Below are 23910 nucleotides of genomic sequence, written 5' to 3'. Positions count from 1 at the left end.
AACAGATCTCAAGGTTCACACAGAGCAACCGTGTCCACCCAAAATACACTCTATTATGCCAGCGAAAGACTTGGCAAAACCAGGGCAGTGCCCACAGCTGCAAAGCCCAAGCTGGACCTAACTTCTGTAGCGACCTCTGCCTGCCTCAGGTAGAGGATGTTACTCCGACTCAGTGGAGGGTTTTTTTCCAGATTTTTTTTCAGCCAGCCAAACTTTGCTTTCCATACAACTCCAATCTTTCACCTTCCCAAAAGGCTAAGCAGAGATACACATAAACTATCTATAGAAATCACGAGATGAGCTCAGGTTCTCCACTCCTCCAGCCTGCTTTTACTGCCAAAGGCTCTTGAATAGACCGTAACAAGGATGAGATTGTAGGTAAGGAACTCGGGAAGCAGAATACAAATCATGGCATGAAATTTGTTCCTGTGAAGACAAAAATCTAATGCCTCATCAGCAGTGTTTTGTACTTCCAACAGGAGGTGGCTTCATGTGATTGACGAATTCACTTTTAATACATTAGTTCCCTGTTCTGATACTGAAAATAAATAAAAAGCTTGAGCTTCCATATTGAAGGCAACACGTAGCTTTTTTGAAGGGATCTCAACATTATCTTTGTGACACATTTTTTTTTTTTCTGTTGACGTCACACCCGAGAACTTTGAGGGGTCTCAACACAATTGTCTAAATGAAAATAACCCCAATGAAATCTGGCTGCCTAACAGGAATATTCCCACTGAAATCAGTTGCCCAAGTCTGACATTATTAAGACAGGGGTTACATTGATTTTAGCAGTGGCACTCACCATTTACTCAACGTTGCTGATAAAAACATACCTTCATAAAGTGCTTGGACACATTCCTTTTCTCTGCTACAATTCTGGTCAATAAACCCATTATAGTGATGGTACAGAATCAGGCCACTAATGAGGTATAAGCCAGACTCATTATTTGTTTGCTTGGTTTACTTTGTAAACTCCCTCAGCCCTTCGCCACGGCCAAGTCAGCATTTACATTTTGTACCTCCCTCTTTGAAAAGGTCACCTGTGGAATAAAACAAAGCAAGTGTTTTACCCAGTCCTGTGGGGTATGTCCCGAATTGTACATTCCTCATTCCAAAATGAGTGCTAGTCAGCACTGAAAGGTATCTTTATTACCAGAAGGGGCACAAACATATTCTCCTTTCAGGTTTACTTCAGATGGGAATATCAGCCTGCCCAGAAAGAGCTTCACAAAGCGCTGTGTGCTGGTGACCTTCAGCCTGGGATTCACAGTGACCAGATTTTCGTCAGTGACCATGTAACAAGGCAGAAATAAAATGCAGCTGATGGGTTCTCCAGTGCTGTATAACAGTGCCTAAAATACTAGGCAATACTAAGCTAGTCCTGAGTCTGATTTTAAGAGCGAGGCTTGAAATACGTATTCTGTGCCTGCTTTATCCCTTACCCTTTATCCTGTTTATGCTTGAGAAAAGGTTTTTCCTCCGCGTTTCTTTGCATCAAAGTAACAGGAACATCTTCTCTGCTTGGTACGAAGGCTAGAGATTGGCACGACAACAGACTTCTCACCATGAACGTCCTGGTGGGAAGATGCCAAGTAGCCCATTCACAAGACACAGCGAGTTAGTTACCAAACTGAGCACAAGTAATTCTTACTCGTGCATTAATATCTCACAGAAGCGAGGTAAACCACCCTAACGTGCACCTTTCAGCGTGCTGTAAGCTAGCAGGCTTCCCTTGTCGGGGAATGGTAGGGCTAGAGGGGAATGGATTAAAACCAGAGATGGGTCGATTCAGACTAAACGTTAGGGAGAAGTTCTTCACCATGAGGGTGGTGAGACACTGGAACAGGTTGCCCAGAGAGGTGGTGGAAGCCCCATCCCTGGAAGTTCTTAAGGCCAGGCTGGATGGGGCTCTGAGCAACCTGATCTAGTGGGAGGTGTCCCTGCCCAGGGCAGCGGGGTTGGAACTGGATGATCTTTAAGGTCCCTTCCAACCCTGACAATTCTATGATTCTTTGCATGAGCTAGGAGCAGGCAACCAGTCTCTGAAAACAAGATCAGTCCTCAACCCTTAGTCTAGCTACACCGAGTTCAAATCATGGACAAACAAAAAATAGGAAGATTCGCTGCTGCTACTGTTACAGCCCTTCACTAGTGTGACTAGTAAAAAAAAATAAACCTGAGAATGAGCTATTATTAGTTTTCCTCTGCAGATAAGTATTATTAATGTTGCTTGATTCGCTCTCCAAGTACTTAGCCCAAAAGAAACAGCGTTCCACCAACCCTTGCTCCGAGACACAAACCACCAGTGCAGAGACCTTCTCCAGCAGGATACAGTACAGCTCTCCCAAACCCACAGCGACGTGGGAAGCATTCTTGCAAACTGCACCACCAAAAACCTACCAAGGTTTTGGAAACCTTGAGTTTGGGTTCATCAAAGTCCAAGAACTGGCAGGAGAGGAGTAGGGAAGAGAGCTAGGAAAAGAGGGACATGTGCCTCAGGGTGCCTTCCAAAAATGGTATGTTCTGCTCTTCTGGTTTGGAAATGCATTATACTTCTCTCATAGACACAGAGCATTCCTGGACAATACAAAGTTAGGGTCCTCTTTGGTTAAATTGAAACATGCAGGTAAGATTACAGGGGCTAGGGAACCAAGGCTTTGTCATCATGCTACCTCCAGTCTATGTATGAAACATTCCGGTCAGATATTGCTCCCTTAAGAAGGTTTTATCGAGTGGTTTTAAATCTAAAGGGCAAGCTCAACAAAATTGTCCTTAAATAAGTTCATTTCAATCTACTTTTACCTGCTACCGACAGACGGCTCAGCTAAACGATTCATCGTGGTCTTTCAGCATCCCCCAAGCGTGGGCTAAGAGCACCAGGATGACTCGCTCTTGCGCTGGGGGTGCCCGTACCCCACTCACTGCCCGCCTTTCAACCGAGAAGCCACACGCTCACAGGGGCAGTGACGGCCACCTAAAAACCCATGCTGCACCCAGCTCCAGCGGCCACCTTCGTGCCACCACCTTTTGCCTGCTGCATCCAGCAGGAGCAGAACCATGGAACTGCCTAGGTTGGAAGGGACCTTTCAGATCATCTAGTCCAACCATCAGCCCAACTCTGACAAACCACCACTAAACTATATCTCTAAGCACTATGCCTACCCGTCTTTTAAATACCTCCAGGGATGAAGGAGAGCGAGGTGTCCACGGGAGGGCTGGGAAGGACGATGTTCTTCTCTGGTGTGCTAGCAGAACCACATAAAAGACTAGAAATGTTCAGTTACAAACAAAACCTTTGCTAAAGAAAAGACACCTCAAATTCAATATATTTGCTTTCGTCCACTTTTACTGCACATGGCAATCTGGGATCACTGTAAGCAGCATGTGTTGGACCCCTGCGATTCCATTCATTTTCCAAGTATTACAAGGATTAGGCACATATGAACCAGAAAGGGAAAAAACAAAAACCCCAACCTATCGCACATGAGAAATAAGGTCTGGCTTCCATTTCAGGGAATATTAATAACTGAAATTGTTAACAACTGACAGACAAAAAGACTGTTCTGCTTCCTGCTGGTTTAACTGCTTCTAGGCGAAACTATGATTACTGCTAATAAGCCCAGAAATCAAATAAGCCTCAGTAGTAACAATACAGAACAGCAAGTTCCAAAATGACTACGCTTTCTAGCCAGAATGGTCTCCTGCAGCTGAAAATAACAGCGGGGAGGCTGCTTGAAAGAGCCGAGGGAAATCTGCATTTGCCATTTGCGAGGCAAGCGACTTTGTACGCGAGGCAAGCGACTTTGTACGCGAGGCAAGCGACTTTGTACGCGAGGCAAGCGACTTTGTACGCGAGGCAAGGCATTTAGATGGACTTCAAGTCCTGTAAAATCAGCTCGCTTGGCCTTATGAACTATGTTGGTAAAAACAAATGGGGAAAGGACTTCGGTAATGGGAGAAGAAAAGTCAAAACTACTCCAAGTGGCCCATATAACCGTCCTAGGAGCCTATACATTAAGCCCAAGTCCTTGGATCTGGTCTATGGCCAGTGGACATTTGCCCGGTTGCTCCTGGGCAGCGCTGCTGGGTGCCCACGGGCCGTTCAGCTGCTACTCTCGGTTCTGACAGCGTTACGGGACTTGATGCCTCTGAAACACAAAGAGTCCTGGGTTCCTTCTTTGGAAACCCCAAGAGGATACAAGGACAGTATAACTGCTTCGAATTTTTTTTTTTCCCTATTAAAATGATTTTCTTTCTTTATGAAAGGTCTTAACAACCTATTGCACTTCTCAGCCAAAATCCTGAGGAAAGGCTTGCGACTTGAATAGATTTTCATTTTTCCCTGAAATAAGAGATTTTTGTAGCGTTGTACATGGCAGCTCCAACAGAGGGAAAGAGACATTTAGGTCAGACCAAATTTCCATACGCGACAAAGATGACCTTAGCTCTTAAGTGCTGCCTGAAAGATTCACAGCAAATAACCTACGCCACTACTTCGCTGGAAAACATTACGAAGCTCTGGAATTCTCCTGCAGATGTTTTGTAGAGACAGAGAATCTCCAGATTAAGCTACAGAGTGTGGTTTTGTCACTGAACCCAAGGGGCTGAACAGGGCTCTCCTTTTTTCTATGTAACAGCATAATTTGTATTCCCCTACTAAAAGGGCTGCAATAAGACTCTATATAATGAAAGGACAATTAAGTCACTTAATGTTAAGTGCAAAAAAGTCATAATTTGATAATGATTCACTAATTTCAGCAAGATAAGACACTAATCACTTACGGAAATCAAATTTGCCCTGGTAATGCAGTGACTGGACCATGCTGAAGCAATTCAGAAATATTCATTAACTCTGCTTCCATATGCCACCAAATCCCAGTGTGTTTCTGGCGGAGACGCTGCGAGGACGGGAGGACATCACGTCACCTCCTGCTCGATTTCTGTCCCCTCACCCTCTACCAGGAAAGGCAGATCCTGGATTCACAGCTCATACTTATTTTACGGGGTTTCCAGCCAGGCCAGTACTTGTGTCCGGCAATCCAAAGGAAACCAGGTGCTTGGTGAAGCTAAGCACCAGTGCTGACCCTGAAACAATTAAGTTTGAGGATCAATTAACGGAAGTCTGAGGATCAATTAAGCTGGCCTATTGCTGCCTCAATTATTTCTATTTCACAACAGTGTCTGTGCCCAAAAATAAATGATGGCCATGAAATACAGTGGATTTTTTTTTTTTAATTATTCATTGAAATAATTATCTGCGTGCATCTATAATAACTCTAATTGATACTCGACAGCTACGTAATCCCCTGGAACTCCTCTGCGGACACTGAAGGGGAATGAGGTCTTGTTTGGTTCTGTTCCACACCACCAGGTGGCAATAGCAGCCCAGCTAACCCGGCCAAGGGCGAGCCCCCGGGCAACTGCTCCATTCATTCCCCTTCTGCCTTTCCCTCAGCCCTCTCCCCAGCTTTCTTCCCTTTGCTAGCAGTTAAATTCAGTACCAGACTAACCACAGGTAATAAAAAGAGCCGCCGCAGGCAGCTATTCCTATTCAATCAGGCAGTCCAAAGGTTGAGTCAAATGTAAGTAGCTCCCAAGAATCCAGGAATGGTCCCTTGCAACCTTGCAAATCCCGCTCTTTCTGTGCAGGAGGTACGGCTGCCTCATGCCGGCGAACCCTTATATTCACTTCGTTCCGCAAACTAACCCCCCTTTGGTGTATTTTGGTTCAAAGAGGGAACGATATTGCCCTGAATCTCCCATAACCTGTAGGCCACTTAATTATTTTCAGCTACCACAGGACACCATTACTTCTCTTTTATAACATCGTGGACCTTCCTTGTGAAACAATGCTATATACTCACACATAATAGCACACAACCCACTCTTAATTCACTATCCAAACACTGCATATATGCCCAAAACCACATGAGATCTGGAAAAAGCAGAAAGAGAAGACGCTTTTTGATGACCTGAGAGCGATAGAAATACACCAGGCCTGCACTCGGACAGAAAGCTAGATCAGAAAGGGTGCTCATATTCCTCGGCTTTCAATGAGTTATACTCACTCTGTATAAGTGAGTTAGGACCTGATGGTCTTATTTTACCAATTATTTTCTTAAAGTTTGATCAAGAGGCAGAGGTGGCTCGGTGTATGGAAATCAATTTCCACTGCAAGCACAAGTATAGTTGCAGGCATCACAGTGGATTGTGATGCTGTAAACCAAAACGCAATCTGGCCTCAACCAGTATCCCAGGACTCCAGTTTCTAAACTTCTTGGGCAGTTCAGTAAACAAATCCGTGGGTTTTTTTTTAACTGAGTTGCAGGAAGAATACATTCCTAGGTTAATTCATATATAAAGTTACATCTCTGATCTGACCTCACCAATATTTGTAATTACAGTAAGGAAGGCAAAACTCGTAGCCACTGATCTACGTCTGCTTCTCAGACCTACTTTCAGGCCGATGCCAAGTGCTGAATGACCAGTAGCTCCCAGCAGGGCACCCTCTCCCTGCCAGCCACGCTGCTGACCCACTCAAGAGACATTTTATACAATCCTAAAGCAGACCCTGGATAATTTGCATTGTAACCACTGCTCTCTACTAAGATTTTTCTGTTAAATGAGCTGGATTAACACCCACATCTCTTTCCACACCAGCTGTGGGTCCCCATCAGAGGTTAGCAGTCATTCCTGAGCTGAATTTGAGAAAGGGTTTTAACAAAACACGAACAACTGATCATTTTAAATTGGCTATCTGACACAGACCCTCTCTCTCCCGTGTGTTGTTTCACCTACCAGACATTAACCGATTTAGATGCACGTGATAAACCACAAAGCCCTACCAGCTCTATACAGCGCAACGATCTAGAAGAGAACCCAGACCTCGGTCCCCCTCCGGAAGGAACACCTACCTGAAGCCTCCCACTTCTTCCAGCACAAGCCCATGCCCTACTCAGACCTCCCCTGCTGCTGCCCAGTGCATCTCCACGGCAGGGGAGAACCCAGCTCCCATGGGCAGCTTCTTAAGGCTGAGAAGCAACACCTGCCAGTCCCACCCAGTGTGATCTGGCAGTGCTGAGTTAGCCGACTGGGAGGGAAGGAGAAGCAGCCAGCTGCGAAACGTTAAGGGACTTCCACTAAATGGGGGAGGGCTTGGGCATTAACACTTTATCAAAAGTCTTATCCCAAGACTAGGAAAGGAAATGCGACTGGAGACACCAGAAGGTGGTAGAAGAAAAAGAATTCTATTTTCTTGGCTTCCACCCATCACTGTAGACTTCCAAAACCAAGCCCGTTCATCCCTAGGATGCAAAGGATTCATCTATGCAGACATAAAGCCATTGGAAAGATTATCTTCTGGTGGGCAAAACCCATTGCCACCTTCTTGTCAGAGGAACAGCTGTTCAAAGGCAAGTTATGCACCAGGACTTTTTGTCCCGAGTTGCTCTGGTCTTTAAAACCAGCTCCAGCGTTGTCTGCAATTTTATGCATAAAGCTAAATTATGACTTTAACTGCAAGATATATTCTAGTTCATTCAGAATTGAAAATAAGAAATCAGAATATGAAATTACCCACTGACTCCAGCTGCGATACGCTTGTTACTTCACACTTTCACCCACACTCATTGGAAATTCAGTTCCAATATGACAACTCGAAAATTGGTTTTAATCACAACTAATACATGGAGGATTTTTTCCCCTCTCTTTTTGTCCCTTGCATCCCATAAGCACTGAAAACCATGACGCGTAGAGCGGCAGAAGGCGACTCGAACACCTCTTGAAGGTACTCCACAGCACCCCACGTCTGAGCGACAGGCTGTCAGGCTCCGCAAAACAAAACCAGATACTGAGAAACCCAAAACACGCTTTAATCTGAACTATTCAGCCTCAGGCCTCACACTGCAGCTATTCACAGCATCCGCTAATACCTCCGTGCCACTTCTCAGCTAGAGGACCCACGTTTTCCTTTCAGCCTCCTGAATGGAAGCGATGCAATGCGGTACAACCAGCCCGACCTCCACACACAAAGCCCACATAAGTAGGGTTTGGCTCTGTGTTCAAACTGGTAAAATTTGCAAAGCTAAACACAAAGTCAACCTGCCGCACAGAGCAATACGGTAGCTCTGGTTCTCTAGAAACGAAGCTATTTTTAAACTGCAGTAGCAATGCGAGCTGCATAAATTAGCATAATTTCAGCCTTCACAGATAGTTCTCAGTTGACTGTGTTACATGCTACGAATTAACACTCTGCAGATTCCTCGCTTCTACTAACGCGGTCAATCATGCAATTCATGGGGCTTAAAATCCCCTTTTCCAGTCCTCCAAAATCTCAACGGCCTTTTTTTTTTTTTCCTTTTACACTCCTCTTTTCCTTTTCAGAGCAGTACTATCAAAGGCCGGGGTTTCATTACAAATCTCACAAGGTCTTCATGTGTAACTGGTGGTTATGTGGCTTCCTAATTGCAGGACGTCCTACTCTCTTCTCCGCTGGTGATTTTCTCCTTGTGGGCAGATGGCATCGAAGTGGAGTGCAGATGGTAACCCACAGCCCACAAACTCCTCATTAGAATTTGGAATAGCGTATGCAGCTCTTCGATTCTTATCTTCCCTTTAAATTCTTTTCAGCATTAAAGGATAAATCGCTGTTTTCTGAGGGCACAGCCAAAAAAGTAATGATACGTGTTTATAAGTGAAAACCTCCTCCTAACAAAGAGGTAATGATGTACCTTGCATCCTTCACAAGTTTTATTAAAATCTAGGAATCATTAGTGGAAAGGATTTTAAATCAAGTATCTCCTGCTTTGATTCAAGTATTACCTTAAGGGGAAAAAAAAATCAATGATAAGGAAAGCGCAGATCCCACTGAAGCATGAAGGCTTAAGAGTTACACAGTTAGCTATTTAAGGTAATTTCACGGCTCCAGGTATCACTTTACCTGAGCTGCTTGGAATTATAATGGATTTATCTCCACAGAACACCTGTGAGATAAGAGAGTTGTTGCTGACGGACTGCAGCAGGCAGAAATGAGGTGGCTTCTCTGAAGCCCAGGCTGGTGGCCTGTGGGTCTTCAGGGCTCCCACACTCACCAGTGGGTCCTCCCTGCCCTTTGAGGACCGAAACCCTTCTTGGCAGGAAGGCACAGCTCAAAATGAAGGTGCCATAAAAACTAACCTTATCATTCTTTCCAGCTTTTTCACAGCACGTCCAGTCTGGTGGAACTGGCTTTCCTAACCTTTTGACCAGCTGGAAAAGTCCTAAAAACAGCGAGTTAAAAATATCCGTGGTGCAAAATAGTAAGGAATGAAATACTAAGCATTAGAGGTCAAGCCTCGATCCCTGAAAAGTTTGTATTAATCAATGGAAAAGCATTAAAAGAAATAAACTTGTCCCTCAGTTCTAAAAGAAAACAAACAATACTGCAAACACCCAAGCGACGTGGCTGATGAGGATTCACTAACTCTCAGTCAGCTCTAACACACGCCGTAAATGAAAAGTTGGCTACTTTGCTCCCTTTCCAGAAGCCTAGAGTCAGACTTGGTAAACACAAATAGCATTATTTGTTTGAAGTTTTGACCTGGTGCCCGACAACCAATTACTAATCCACGCTATTCTACCTCAGCTCTAGCAGCACCTTCTGAACTGTCTCACAAAATGGTTTCTAGCTATTTAAAGGATGGATACACGTTGCTTAGCTAAATTCACTGCTTTTAAGAGTAACCGTTGGCAATCCTTTTCCTCAAATGGCTGAAATTATTTGCAGATTATACATCAAAACCATTCAGATGTTCAACTGAGTTATGGTATAAGTACAGTACAACATAAATAATCTGACTATATACTACAGGGCTCTAATCTTCCACAGCATGCAAGCATGCCAATGATCCTACATGTGGACAACATGAGATGAAATAATGAAGTATTTAATCGCTGAGGGCAATTTATCTTGTCTACATTCATGGAAGAAGATTATAGGACGTCATCTTCTTAGCGGTTTCCCTTTCACAACAAAGATGACAATAATCAGTTTTCATTAGGGAAGAGCTGGCCTTTCTGTTGTACCGACCTGACTTTCATGTCCTGTACACCAAATACAGCACTGATGTCAATTGAAGAACTACATGGTATCTTCTAACACAAAGGTTTATAAAGGGTAATAGAAGGACTTACACTTCCCATGCAATATTGAAGGATTTACGGCATGTCAAAAGCCCCTAACAGGTATATTCTCTCTCTAGCTTAACGACTTATGCTTGAAACTAATCATGGTCTTCACAACTGACCGTTTGAAACTGCTGCTCCGTGAGAAACCTGAGCTCAAGTTGTGACTCCAGAGAATAAAAAATTTCCAGAGGAAGAGAAAGCTCAATCGTCAGTGCCTTAAGAAAGCCCTGACTTTGTAAAGTCCATTTTCATCGCACAATATCTCACAGCTCACCCAAAGGCATGTTCAGAGCTCTGTAGCACGAGAGGCCCATCGCCTACAGAAAGACAAGGGAATTTTGGCAGAGGATGAGATCCTGCGCCAGCATTTCTGACGCAGTGACTCTATCACACATCTGTTCCTCTGCGAGAAGCTGAATCTGCCTGTGACAAGGTCAGTTTTGAGAAGGGTTGGTATTAAAAGATTACGCTCCCTCCATCCTCTCACTGAGGCTGCGCTAATTATTTCAGGGAAGCAAAGGAATTCTTTGATCCTGCAACTCTTCCTTCCCTTGCAAGGTGACTCGGCTGCCGGCACAGCACCCAAAGGGACAGCACGGCACGTTCTAATTCCATAATTGTGGAATTAGCCATTTACAACCTTGAAATTTCACCCTAAGAAATAGAGTATACAGTAATCCACGTAATCCAGGCCTCTACACCTGTCCCTCTTCCAACTAATCTCACCATCCTTCATCATGTCACATCTTAATTTAGAGTCCTATTTGCTAAGGTCAGTGTAAGCAGACGCTTGGGAAATTGCAACAAGTATTTGTCACACGGCGGGACCAATTTCTTCCTTTGTGAACCCCGTGAGATATAGAAATATCAACAGAGAGCAAAGCCCTTCCCCAGCGACCTGCAAACGATCTCTACAAATGTTCTGGGAAGCAGCAAAGAGACGGAATAAATAAATAAATAAACGTAGCGTAGCCCTGGATAATGCGATCTGCTGGTATTAAAGTTTTCTCCTGAAGGAGTTAAGCATATACCAGCTGCTCTACATTAAACCGAGCTGGCATTTTAAATCATGCAAATTAAGCTGAGCTACCATCCATTTCAGCCCAGCATTTAACAGCATCGCTATAAATGATGCAAAGTACTGGCCAAACCAAGCCCCGCCATTTCAGCTGCTCTCGGGGAAGAAAGGAGGAGGGAGGGTAACGGCGCTGAGTGATGCTGCAGCTACTCACAAGATGGTTTACAAGAGACTCCTTCCACCACAGGTGTTGTTCACACGTGCCTGGAAAGCCCGAGGCTTTTAGTTGTTGAAAATCCATTTGTATAAGCTGCTAAGAAGCACCGCAAAATTATCTAAAATTAAATGATTTGCCAGCAGAACACTGAACTTTCAAATATCTCTCTGCTTAATACTGCATAATCAACACTGAGTGGATCTGACGGGCCATCAGCTCGGAAATGCTGACACAGCAGCCTACGGGGAGCCGAGGGTGGCATCAGTCCCCACCATAAAGTCTCATACCAACGGACATTTCTCAGGCTATGAAGATAACAGATAAAAATTTGTGCTTCTTCAATGCCAATCCCATTTTCTGCTGAATTTCAGGCAGCTCAGGAGGCAATAAAGAGGACTGAATCTTATCTAGTTCACATTGTTGTGGCCAAGAGATTAAGTTTCCGCACAAATCTGAAACTGTGTATAGGACAGTGAAGGATCTGCTACGGAGCAGTTGAGGAGATCTGCAGACCAGCTTTATGATTTCAGGTTCTTTCATATGCCTTTTTTCCCCCCTCTTTTTTTTTTCCCCCTTCTTTTTGTTCTCCTTTTTTGTCAAGTGCCTGCTGCAGCGAGTAACCTGCTCAAGAAGGGGAAACTGGGACTGATTCTTGTGTTAAGATACCGCTGTCTTCCTATCCGGCCTGATAAACCAAAGCACTGGTGGGTATGACCCACAGGCATTACAGCCCAGGGCCCAAAACTGTGTATGCACCACAACTCACCTCACCTCCAACAGGGCTGGTCTTCCAAGTCTCCCCACCATAATGCCTTTAAGCCATAACACACCCACAAGAGGAACATCTTCTCCAGGATCCCAAATGCAACCTGTGGCAAAGGCAGCTGAAAGCCCACCGTAGGACCTTCACTGACCGCCCGACACCCGAGGCTTGGGGAGATGGTCGCAAGGACAGGACACAGCAGGTAGACCCGGCTCCCCTTCATGGCCTGGGGTCTCCCCCAGAGTCTGGGGTCTCTCCGTGCTTCCCTCCACCTCCCTCAGCCAGTGGATCCCAAAGGCAAACACCTCACAGAAAGGCACTGCACCTCCAAATTTGTCCCAGTATTCACAGTGTTTCCCATTGCCTGGCACCACAGTGAGAAGCGGCCACAGGAAAAAGAGGAAATCCTGGCTTAGTCTCACTTGCAGAAGATGCTTCCATCATTACATTTTAAGTGCATGACATTTTCATTCATAAACAGGTCCTCTTCCAAATATTTCTGCTCCTTATGACAACTAGATTTCCTTTCACCGGTTTAGAGTCTAAGTATTAAATCCTATAAAGCAAATCACTCCACGTGGTCCAAACCCTACCAGGTAAAAGGCCGAAAGGCGACCTCTTATAGGCGAGCAAAAGGAAAATCTCCATTGCTGCAGTGAGGGAAGTTTGTATCTGACTGCTTGGAAACGGGATCCTAGGCAACCGCTGCTCTTCTCTCTTGAAAAGCAGAAAGTGGTTTTGTTTTGTAAATTAAAGCAAATTCATTACAATTCCCCTGGCGAGGTTGCGTAGGGATAAATAGGGCGCTGCTGCCTCCCCTTTCCAGCTCCACGCTAGAGGACAGGCACCTTTTTGCCAGCTTTCCTTGGCAGTGCTCGTTTGGCACGTTACCCCGGAGGATCGGACTCCTGTGTGCTCCAGAGCCCATCTCAAAGGAGTAACATCTAGCAATGCTGAAAATACTGCTTCTCAAAATAACCCGTCCCAGTTAAGGCACAGACAAGTCTGGAATGGTATGGCCATCCTGAGAAGCAGACTGACCCGTGGTCATCGAGCAAGAAAAAAGAAAACCTATTTCCGAACTGTTGCTTCAAATGGCCAATGCACATTTGATCTTGAAACACGCGTGGCATTTTTAAAATTAGTTTTGAAGACTTAAATACCCATAAGACTCTTTGCAATGAAGAATAATTTACAACTGAATCAAATTTGTCTTACCAGACCAATCCATTAATTATTTTTTTCCACCGGCTATATTCAAAGCTGATCTTGGTGGATGCAAATGTGTCCTCTACATCTGTTCCAGGCCTTTACCTTCTGACACGCGTGTACAGACAACGTTCTCTGATTACAGTTCGCTAAGAAAATACAACTTTGCCTCATGCTACATTGGCTAAGGAGGATTTCTGACACCAAAAGACATGACGTGAATCTTTGTATCTGCTTGATCTCACAATACTATGCCTGATAGTTGTCTATCTGCCAGAGGAAGCAAATTTGCTAGAGCCCCTTCTACAAGTTGATTAGAAATGAATTCCTGGTAATTAATGTCATAATCTGAGAAACGGCCAAAATAGATATGACATGTAAAGACAGCTGTCACAGTCGTCTAAAAATACTTGTACAAAACCAGTATTTAGCTTATCGGTACTAAAGTTACCTGAAGTTTGTAACAGCAGATGTGGTTCATGTGGACATGGCTAAAGAAAAAGGAACCTGCTTCTAAATATTTGGTTCAAGACATACAAGCGTAACAAAGTCTCAGTGTCCATAGTCGCCATAAAATGTCAGCAGACAAACTAGATCAACGACATGAAATGCCACCAGGGTATTCATTTTGTTCTACCAATGGGCAAATACATAGAATTAATACATGGCAGAAAAATACAACATAAAAATAATCCCTGGTCAGCACTTTCAGTAGAAGATCCTATCAGGGAAGATTCACCTCATCACATGGAACAGAAAGGTATTACTACAACAATCTTTACAACTGAGAATGTCCCTCAGTTGTCCAAATGGCAGATCCATCCAATGGGTTACAAGGAGGCTGAGACGCTAGAAAATATTACAGATCCTCACATGTTGCGGCAATGAGACCATCACACTCAAAATCCCTTTTGTTTGAAGATCAAAATCCCATGTGTAAAGAGCTCTGTCACAGACATAAAATACGCTGCAAAGTGCTGGATACAGAAGGAATTAAAATCACAGCCTCTCATACACCTCTTCCGCTTCTCCCAAAAACGAAGTATGGGTGTCCTCAGATGGCCAGCCTAGATTTTCTCCCTATACAACTCTGAAAAATTTAGTTGCCTAGTAGCAAAAGGCCTCGTCAGCTTCTACAGCATTAATAGGGAGAGGAACATGGAAATGATCAAGGAAGTTCGTTGAGTCCTCCCACTTGGAGAAAGCACAACCAAAACAACAAGATCCCAGCACGGAGAACATCTACTTCTACAGCCACGCAAGTCAGCCTGTCAAGGGTTGGTTTGGGGTTTTTTGTGTGGTTTGGGTTTTTTTTTGTTTTGTTTTGTTTATATAACATGAGAAGGCCTGGATGTGTATAACTAGACAACTTTGTTGTCAGGCAGGTGAGGCAAACATCTCTGGGTTTCTCCAAGAAGGTTTTACAGCCCAGGCCCTATGCCTCTGGGACCATCATGTCTAAGAACCCATCCTTCCCCCACCCAAGGCATGGAGGGAGCAGCAAGCCAAGTACCTTGGCTTCCACTCCTCTGAGCTCCCAGAACTTGAAGGAAGGACTAATAGTATTTCGTACTTTTACAAATAGACCAACTTCCACTTTCAAAGAAAAAGCCGATGAATCCATCAACTTATTGCCCAAGAATTCATGTTTTGGAGACCTGACCCTGTTTTCTTGTCAAGCATAGCGCTGTCGCTACCAAACCAATACCTGGCAATCCCTAGTTCCTTGGTCTCTACAGTCTGTAAGTTTTCCTTCTTGCTTGTATAAAATAAAACCTCAACAATTACTATTGGAAAGTAGTCCAGGGACTCTCTTTACAACCGCTAGTTCCACCAGGACAGCCTTGCTACCGTCTGCAGTTCTGACGTCTACGCTGTAAACATGAACCCACCGCTACACACTTTCAGATTATACCACGGCGGTCATTACGTAAAGGACAAGACAGAAGAAATGTCTAATAATAACACACAACATTAGTGACAGCACAGGTAAAATAAGTAGATTTAGGGAGTCTTTCCAAATGTGAAAGAGAGGACATGGCAACTTCTACCCATAGCCGTAGAGAAAAAAGCCGCGCAAGATGAGACCAGGGAGAAGACTTAAGGAAACAATCAAGGCAAGGGATGGACACAGGGTAATATTTAAGAATAGGCCATGGGAGTAAAGAAGACATTGTCAAAATATGATGATATTACAGTCCAAAACTGAACATGCATAGGGGCAAAAGTCCTGGTAAAAGTGTATTTTGAAATCCAGAAGTTTGATATTTTTTCCTTTCATGTATTGTTTTCCCACACATTGCTTCCAATTCTAAAATAACCCCAAAGTAAAATGAAAAATAACCCAAGGATAACACACCTAAAAATACTTTCAAGAGAAAAAAAAAGGTGGAATCAGAGTAAAACTTCAGATCTCAGCCTGTTTAAAAATAAGAAGTGACCTGTTTTCTCAATTATTTATTTTAATAAAGGGTTTATTTGTTTTAAGCTTTAGCAGTTATTTCCATGCCTATGCTTTGCAAAACTGAAGAAACTGAGAATGTTTCCACAAACTATTTCAGAAAGAACAATTTACAGATAAAATTAGAGGCATACAAGTAAGTGCCAAGTGTTTGACTTGAATTCCAGTTCTTGGTGAATGGAAAACCAGCAGCTTCCTGTTACAAAATGTACCAACAGTTCATGTCTAATAATACACATAAAATCTGACCATTTATATACTTCAAATATAGATGTTTCTAAAAATAATATTCAAGCAGGGTATTTTTAGCCAGGTAAGCTTCTCAGAAGAATGACTCTGAGTTTGGTTGAGATTCTACGGTTTGCTGCAAGGAAAAAATAAAGTAATGGGTTAAATTTTAAGAGCGTATCTTGGTTTATACCAGAATAAAAGTAGAAAGTTTAGCCCCAAAGCTTAAATAAGCGGAAAGCAAGTGAGAAAAAATGGAAGAACAGAAAACACATCCTTCCATTAGAGGCCCAACTAATGCTTTATTCAAAACTCTATCTTCTTAAACAGCACTTGTAACACTTATTCTTGTGCTGCAAGTTTGGGAAGTTTACACAAAATAATTATTATTTAAATCCCTCCTTAATGACTTCTGCTTCAGTTGGAAAAAGGGACTTGCAGGCTAAAATTCTACAAATTAAACAGAGATTTAAATCTAGTGGTGAGATAATCTGGAAACTGAAATTACAGAGTAGACAATGTTTCTCAAAGGACTCTTCAAAGGAAATAAAAAATAGCCAAAACCAGCCCTGAATTTCCAAAACCAACAGCTGAATCCACCCTTCCTATCTCAATAAAATAAAGGCTTTCTTTTCCGATACCCTCTGGATAGAAAAAAAGAGCACAGGTGGTGTCATAATTTTATTTCTTTTTCATACTTCTCAGGTACTTGAAACTTGGGAAAGGTTCAGGTTTTGTTTACCAGACCCTTCTTTGTAATTTGATATTTTTTTTTCTTCTTCTTTTTTTTTTTTTTCCTTTTTGAGAAGTAAAGCTCAGATTTACTGCCAGGAATTTTTAAAAGTAGTATCTGTTGTTCTCCTCTGCTAATATACTCGTCCCTCTCTGCATCTCCAGGAGCTTCCTTCAGGATAGGTTTCATATTTCGTACAGCGTGATTTTTGATGTGCCTGTTTTGCAGAAGACCAGAGAATGTTACTTTATGATGAGCTCCATCAAGCATGCCAGCGTGGTTTTCAGCCACCAAGAACACTTGGACAGCTGAAGCGGTGCCTGTGCTAGGTCTACGCTACACACAGATGCTTTCAGCTTTCCGTTTCCTCACCTTACACTTGCTTTTCAGATTAAAATTATTTTATCCATACTTGAACATTGTAAAAATAGATATATCAGCTAGCAGTTGGATAGGTAGGAAGACGTAATGTTTCTCTGCTGAAGCCAATTTCAGTTCAAACAAGCCTCTAGCGGAGAATGAGCTGAAATACAACACATACATATATCAAGAAAGAGAAGTTCAGCGGAAGACAGGATGGACAAAGAACCTAGGAAAAGTAAGAAGCAAAACTCTAAAAGCTGTCAAAGACATTCAGCAGTGCAGCCAGGGAGGCAAAGGGAGGCAGGGAGAAAGACAGCAAGAAAAACAATATAATAATTAACCCGTTTCTGGTTCAAGGACAGCTGGACCAAAGTGTCCCGCTTGGGCGCTGCCCTACATCAAGTGTCAGAGCAGAAGGTGATAAAAATGACTTGCTAAAACAGGGACAAAGAAAGTGAGAGTGTTCAGTGAAGAAATGTCATTTTCTGGAGCGAGCTAACCATTTCAAGGACAGAGGGAGAACACATGGACACCATATGCATAAGCATTTTGAACTGATTAACAAGTAGCAGCAAAGGAGAAAGATAATCTAATAGTCAGGGGACTAGCGAGTAATTTTCTGTAGCACTGAAGACTTTATGACCTTGGCTGGGTTTCTTTGTGCCTTAGCCGTTCGTTTATAAAATGAGAACAATATCGCTACCCCTAAGAAGTGCTCTTAGGTTAAGTATATTAAAATTTGGAAGCCCCTTAGATATTGCCTATTAGCAGGGATCAGAGAAATAGCATTAAAAAAAAAATCGGAAGGAGGAAAAAAGGTCATTTTAAATGAGTGTTTCAAAAAACTAGCCACGGACTGTACAAACTTGAGTGGATTCAACGGCAGCATTATTAGCTCAACGATAAATATCTTTGGAAATTCCATCTCGGGCAATTCGACAGTGAAGGTACTGAACTTGGGAAAGAACGTCACGCTATAACCAAATGCTCTTTTACCCAAGAACTGTCACAATTACACTGAAATCAGAGCAAAAAAAAAACCCCACATTTTCACTCATTGTGTATTACAATTAAAAACTGAATGGAAGTTTCAACCCAAGTGACCCTCCGCGTACTCTAAATGAAAACCCAGCGCTGAAAGAACCGCCTTAGTTGATAGTGCAACTTCACGTCTTTTGTTCGAATGCAGGGCATTAAAAAAGGTTAGCTCTTTATGTTAGACAGACCACTGAAAACTCCATGTTAATAATCACAGTAAAACAACTTCCGAATTGTTTTCTTGTGTTCTATCTGGTAACATTTCCTTTGGAATAGCTCCCTGACAGTTTAATATTTACTGGTACGTATCTATAAGCATACTATCAAAACCATTGTAATCATAAATAGGAGAAGAATTTGGCGACTTAATAGCCTCAGATTGCTTACGGTGTGTCAAAAACCCCCAATCCATCAGAAGGCAAGATACAGCGAGGTTTTTCTAATAGGAATGTACTTAAGCACATAAATATAATTATACAAGCAAGTTCATTAATACTCATTTAAAATTATTTTTGTGGTTATATATTTTGATAGCCTGAATCTACAGTTTTTTTCTTCAGATTTTCCCAACTCTTCAGTAGAATTTCTCACTCGTACACATCCTAAAGGTGACCTCATTTGGTTTCTTCCAACGTTGCAAAAAGCTATCTTTTATGGTTAAGTTACCAGTATTACTGACCACATTTCTCATAATTTCTTATATAATTAGCTCAGCAGTGGTAGCAAGACCAAATTTTAAATTTTACACCACTGAAGCAGCTGACATGATGGCACTGAAACCAGTCGATGTACATCTGACTTCAAACTGGGTCCAGATAAAGATTGCTGCAGGATGGTTCCGTAGTAAAACTGTGAAGCCCAGTGTCACGCATAAGAATAGCTAAGGCATGTGAGAAAGGAAGGCGTAATTTCTCTGCAATACGCTTTATTACACTTTCTCCCTATGAAGTTTCACATTAGCAAGACAGTGATATAAATGGCTTCTGATAAAGTTAATTAAAATATAGGAAAGTAATTACTAATATTTGAACTATATGGATTCATTTGGATTGCTAATGGCATGAGAAGGGGGATGGCGAGGCAGAGGAGGCTAACCAATAGCCAACAGATTCCAAGCCACGCGTGGCTCATCAAACAGTTGATGCGAGCCTAAATTTGAAGCGTGGAAAAATAATGGAGCAACCTATTAAGTAATCAATTTGTGAGCAGCCAGAGTACTCCAAAGCAGTGCACAACTGACTGAAAAACTCCCTGACATTTGTCAGTAGCGTGCTATCAACCTGGGAATGGCTATCCAATAGATTTTTCGCAGGGATCTCTAGTGGAGATTCTCTACCAATTCCATCCCATACCATTGTCATTGACTTGGGCTACAGAATGGCTAATGAGAAAAATCCATGTCGGTGGGTAATGGATGTCGGTGGGTATTGGAAATGTTTTTGGAGCACACCCCAGATCTAGAACACCCCAGACGTAGATGATCTTCACAAACTGGGAAAGAAGAACTAAATCACTAGAAGAAACATCTAGCGTAAGACTGAAATTGGGGAGATCAAGAATGCCCCAGTTCTAGAACACCCAACTCAACACAGTCTTCACAAACTGGGAAAGCAACATGAGGGAAAATCTAGCTGAGCAAGGTAGTTTTATTGCAGACATTTATATCTATCCAGACTTGAACTGAATTCTTAATAAAAGGTCTAGGCAAACTGAAAAGAGTTCAGTAGATAGCACAAAGAGTTGTAAGAGTTCTAGAAATCCTGAGAGAAAAGGTTAAAAGAATTAAAGAGAAAAGTAAGAGTGGACATGATAACACCTATTGAGCATCTACCTTCCACGTCCACCATCCAGCAAATGAATATTGCGAAGACTTTTGCAAAGAAACAACAAATCCCACCCTTACCCCTCCCTGCCCAGCATTAAGGACGGTTATAGGCAATTGCTGAATACGCGTATTTTAATACCAGGTTAAACAGATGCCTGACAACCTGAAGTGTTTTAAGTGTTCTAGCGGAAGGGTGGCACCCATGACTTACTAATGTCCAGGTGCTTTTAGGACTGCTACAGTTACTTAAGATACAAACAGGAAATATTTTTTAGGTTCTCCAGGGAATGAAAATCAAGACGCTAGAGAATACAACATAGCAGCAATAAATACAGTAATTAAAGCCATGATCTCCTTCGGTGCCTTCCACAATAACATGGCAACAGACCGTATTCCTGGACCAGTTTCTTTCTTCTTTGCATCCTGCACGAACCAGGCCCGTGGGCTTCTAAATGGCAATGACTTCTGTCTTAAATAACTAATGCAAATTTAGTAGCCAAATACATACGACTTTTCAGAATAACCAATAAATACCATTTTGTATATGAGAGATCACTATCTTGCTATCTACTTGACGGAAGTTTCTCTGGTAACAAAGTTAAATATTTCCAAAACAATGCTCTCTAAATATGGGTACAATTTATTGGCGGTGTTTTCAAATTAGATAAAATAAGCAGCAGTGCAACAGTAGGATACTGTTGTGCACAACACAGGGAATTTAATATGGAAAAATGAATGGAGTGTGTGTCTCAGCAACAATGAAACAGGAATGATACTGCTGTGATTCATCCACCTAAGATTTCCGACCAGCATTTACAATGGGCTTGATGCTAAAACCCTCAGACCTTTCTTTGGAAAGAGCCTCTGAAATACTCTGAAGAATGCTTTTTATAAATTGCACAGCATTTTAAATAACACATTGCCCTTATACGGCCTAAAGGCACAAAACTTCCAGTTGCTATAAAATCCAGCTTACACATGTAAAACCATATCAAGAAGAACAAAAAAAATAATCAAAATATTGAGAAGGTTTTACTGATACCACATTTCTCAAGTGGGACACCTTGATTTTCATTAGTTTAAAAAAAAATTAGTAGTTTAATGAATACCACCTGCAGTGCCCGTGGTCTCGAAGAATCGGGCTCAAGATAAGCACCACCCGGCACCAAAAAAAAGCTCATGAACCTAGGACTGGTGTGCAAGTGGCTTGAAAAATGCTCAAACAGCATTAGCACTTGGCCTGCTCATTGTGACTTCTGGTCTACGCACTAGACACAGCCTCTTCTCCCGAAAAAGCAGTAAACTAAGTGCAGGGGAAAAGGCATATAGAAATTCAAAGTGGAAGTATATGTACACCATGATGAGAGAGAAGAATTAAAGGTATCCCATTTATTTGTTTCATCCCTCCCATAATTTCTTTCCCTGTTAGCAGATGTCCTAAACATAAGGTCAAGTTGCTCTCTGTCCTTATTCCGTACATGCAACTGAATTTTGTATTGTGTAGTGCAAAGAGGACCAACTTCAACAGGATTAAGAGCAACTCCCTAAAATACTCCCAGAACATCCTGTGGCTTGTTGATTATGAAACCCTCCGGAGATATGATAGGAGTTTGAATTCCCTCGTGTTGAAATAGAAACTGAACTCTGATATCCCACCCTCTGAGCGAATGCTCTACCAGCTAAGCAGTTTTACAAAAGCAATGCTTCTCTGCCACTTGTGTTGAAAGTGGCCTGGTATCACCTCGGGTTTTGATAGAAATAGCTTATGCCTCGAACTCCGAGAGAGAGTCTGGGGCTGCAAATTCCAAGTTCAGCCTCAGCAAGGAATACAGCACAAGTTAAACAGACTTCAGTCATTTTTATTTCTTCTCTTTGGCTTTTGATCCAAGTGTCACAATCTCTCTTTAATTCTCCCTCCACCCACACAGGAGGATATTATGTCCTTCCCCGTGGGCTGCAAACTCCATGCAGGGACCAAGATCTACAAAAGATCTTGGCACCAAGAAGGTGCCAAAACATTTGGTATCGGTCCAATTTGTGGATGTAAACTCTAAATGCCATGACAAGAATATACCTTCCCTCCCTCACAGGAGATGCCGGCTGCCTGGACAGCAAAATGGTGAGGGCCACATTGGTACTTCAGATAAAACGTCCAGAGAAGCAAGTGATCACCCTCATAGGACGTGTCTATGATTCTTGAGATGTTTAGTCCTAGTGCAGTGTTTAAGACTAAGGTTTTATTATCAGAAAGCACTTCTATACCTGAATGTAGTTGAAGGTGTTCCAAGATGAAAATGCTTCAGCTGCTGACATGCCATCTGGCAACCGTCCATCCATCCTGGTCCTCCTCCCTCGGGAGGCAGGGACAGTAGAAAAGAAAAGAACAGTACCCTTGATACAACCGATCGGGCAAAATCTCCCTTTAGAAATAGACCAATGTTCCAAGTGACTACCTTGAATGGCAAAAACCTGCATGCTTGCGTGGGCAGAGGGATCAAAGCCGGATCAATAAGAATAACAAAAAAGGACTGTGTTTATTCAAGATAATGGATAGTAAACCAAACCTCACTGGTTCACACCTTAAAAGGTGCTGGTCATCTGCTAAGACTGCTCCCCAAAAGAGGTTACTGAGAATGACAAAGCTTAGGATTTCTCACAGTGCTTGAAGTTATTCAAGACTCAAAATTTATCTGGAATTCCTTTGGCCAAAAGCCCTCCTTGTCGAAATATAACAAGTTAGCATGAAGACCCTTTCATCACCAGGATATAAAAAAACGGAGCTTGTTCCACATCTGTGTAAGGGTTAAAACCACCATAGTATTCCCCTTCCTGCTGCAAACGGCTACCACTGGCAAGAGCTCTGATTATAATCTGTTATAAGAGGAGAAAGTATTTATGAATAACAATTACTTTTGCAGGAATGTAAATTTCTATGCAGAAACCAAGGTGTGTCTGAGAGAAAAAGCAGCCTATAATGAGATTTTGCTGACATTTCACAATCACAAGGACCGACTCTAGCACAAGGGAAAAAGAAAATAATAAGAGTACTTGTTTCTCTCTTCAGAACAAGATGAGATGCACAGGGCGGTCTGTCTGCTGCCACCACCCTGCCACCAATACTCGTCTGTCTCCTTTTCCTGCGCCCAGTCCCTCAGGAACTGCTACAGTCATATTCGTCTGGCTTGAGCAGCCCCATACGTCACCCTGTCTACCAGCAACCAAAGTGCAGCATATCCTAAAATTCAGGGCATGGGGCCAAACACGCCCAGACAGTAGTCGCACTTGTCTTAAGAGAATAGGGTGACGAGGCCATAGATTTCAAAAGCTAGACGGTAGGGATGACCTGTTGTTCATTAAAGAAGGACAAGGAGAAAAAAAGATAAGTATCTATCATCATTTCCCTATCCCGGTATAATGGTGTCACCTTCTACCAGGCTCAGAAATTGGTAGAAGCAGCTTGTAATGTATACGGCTTTTGCCAAAATACATCAGGCTGCTCTACGGCAATCTCGATGTAACGTTAATCAATTCTGCGTGCTGCAGCAGCCCATCTGCTTTGCTCGCCCCGTAGTACGCTCACGCGTACTATCTGCTTACGCTGCCGCTGAGCACACCGGGGCATCAGCAGCACAGGCAGCCCCAGCCACGCTGGGAACGTTACTACGCTGACAAAAATCAAACGAGCTGAAGAACGTACGTTCCTCCTCCCTGTGCAGGAAGCAGCGTGCATAAAAACATGTTAGAAAACCGATACACATTAAAGGGGATGCATAGAGATAATGTGCTGCACCTATGATGTCATGCATATATAGCATTAGAACAGACAATTCCACTTGAGTATTCATTTCCTATATCATCTATTTAATTTAGCTGTACTGAGAATGACAT

General features: G+C 42.7%; 1 protein-coding gene across 2 annotated transcripts in view; it reads right to left on the bottom strand.

Moving 5' to 3' along the window:
- The window catches only part of NAV2 (neuron navigator 2), a 234703-nt gene that overhangs the window by 209553 nt on the left and 1240 nt on the right, over positions 1 to 23910 (bottom strand). The gene's annotated exons all lie outside the window — the stretch shown is intronic.

Source organism: Chroicocephalus ridibundus, chromosome 4 (assembly GCF_963924245.1).
Source record: "Chroicocephalus ridibundus chromosome 4, bChrRid1.1, whole genome shotgun sequence".
NCBI classification, from domain to species: domain Eukaryota; kingdom Metazoa; phylum Chordata; class Aves; order Charadriiformes; family Laridae; genus Chroicocephalus; species Chroicocephalus ridibundus.
This window is presented reverse-complemented; position numbering and strand designations above follow the sequence as displayed.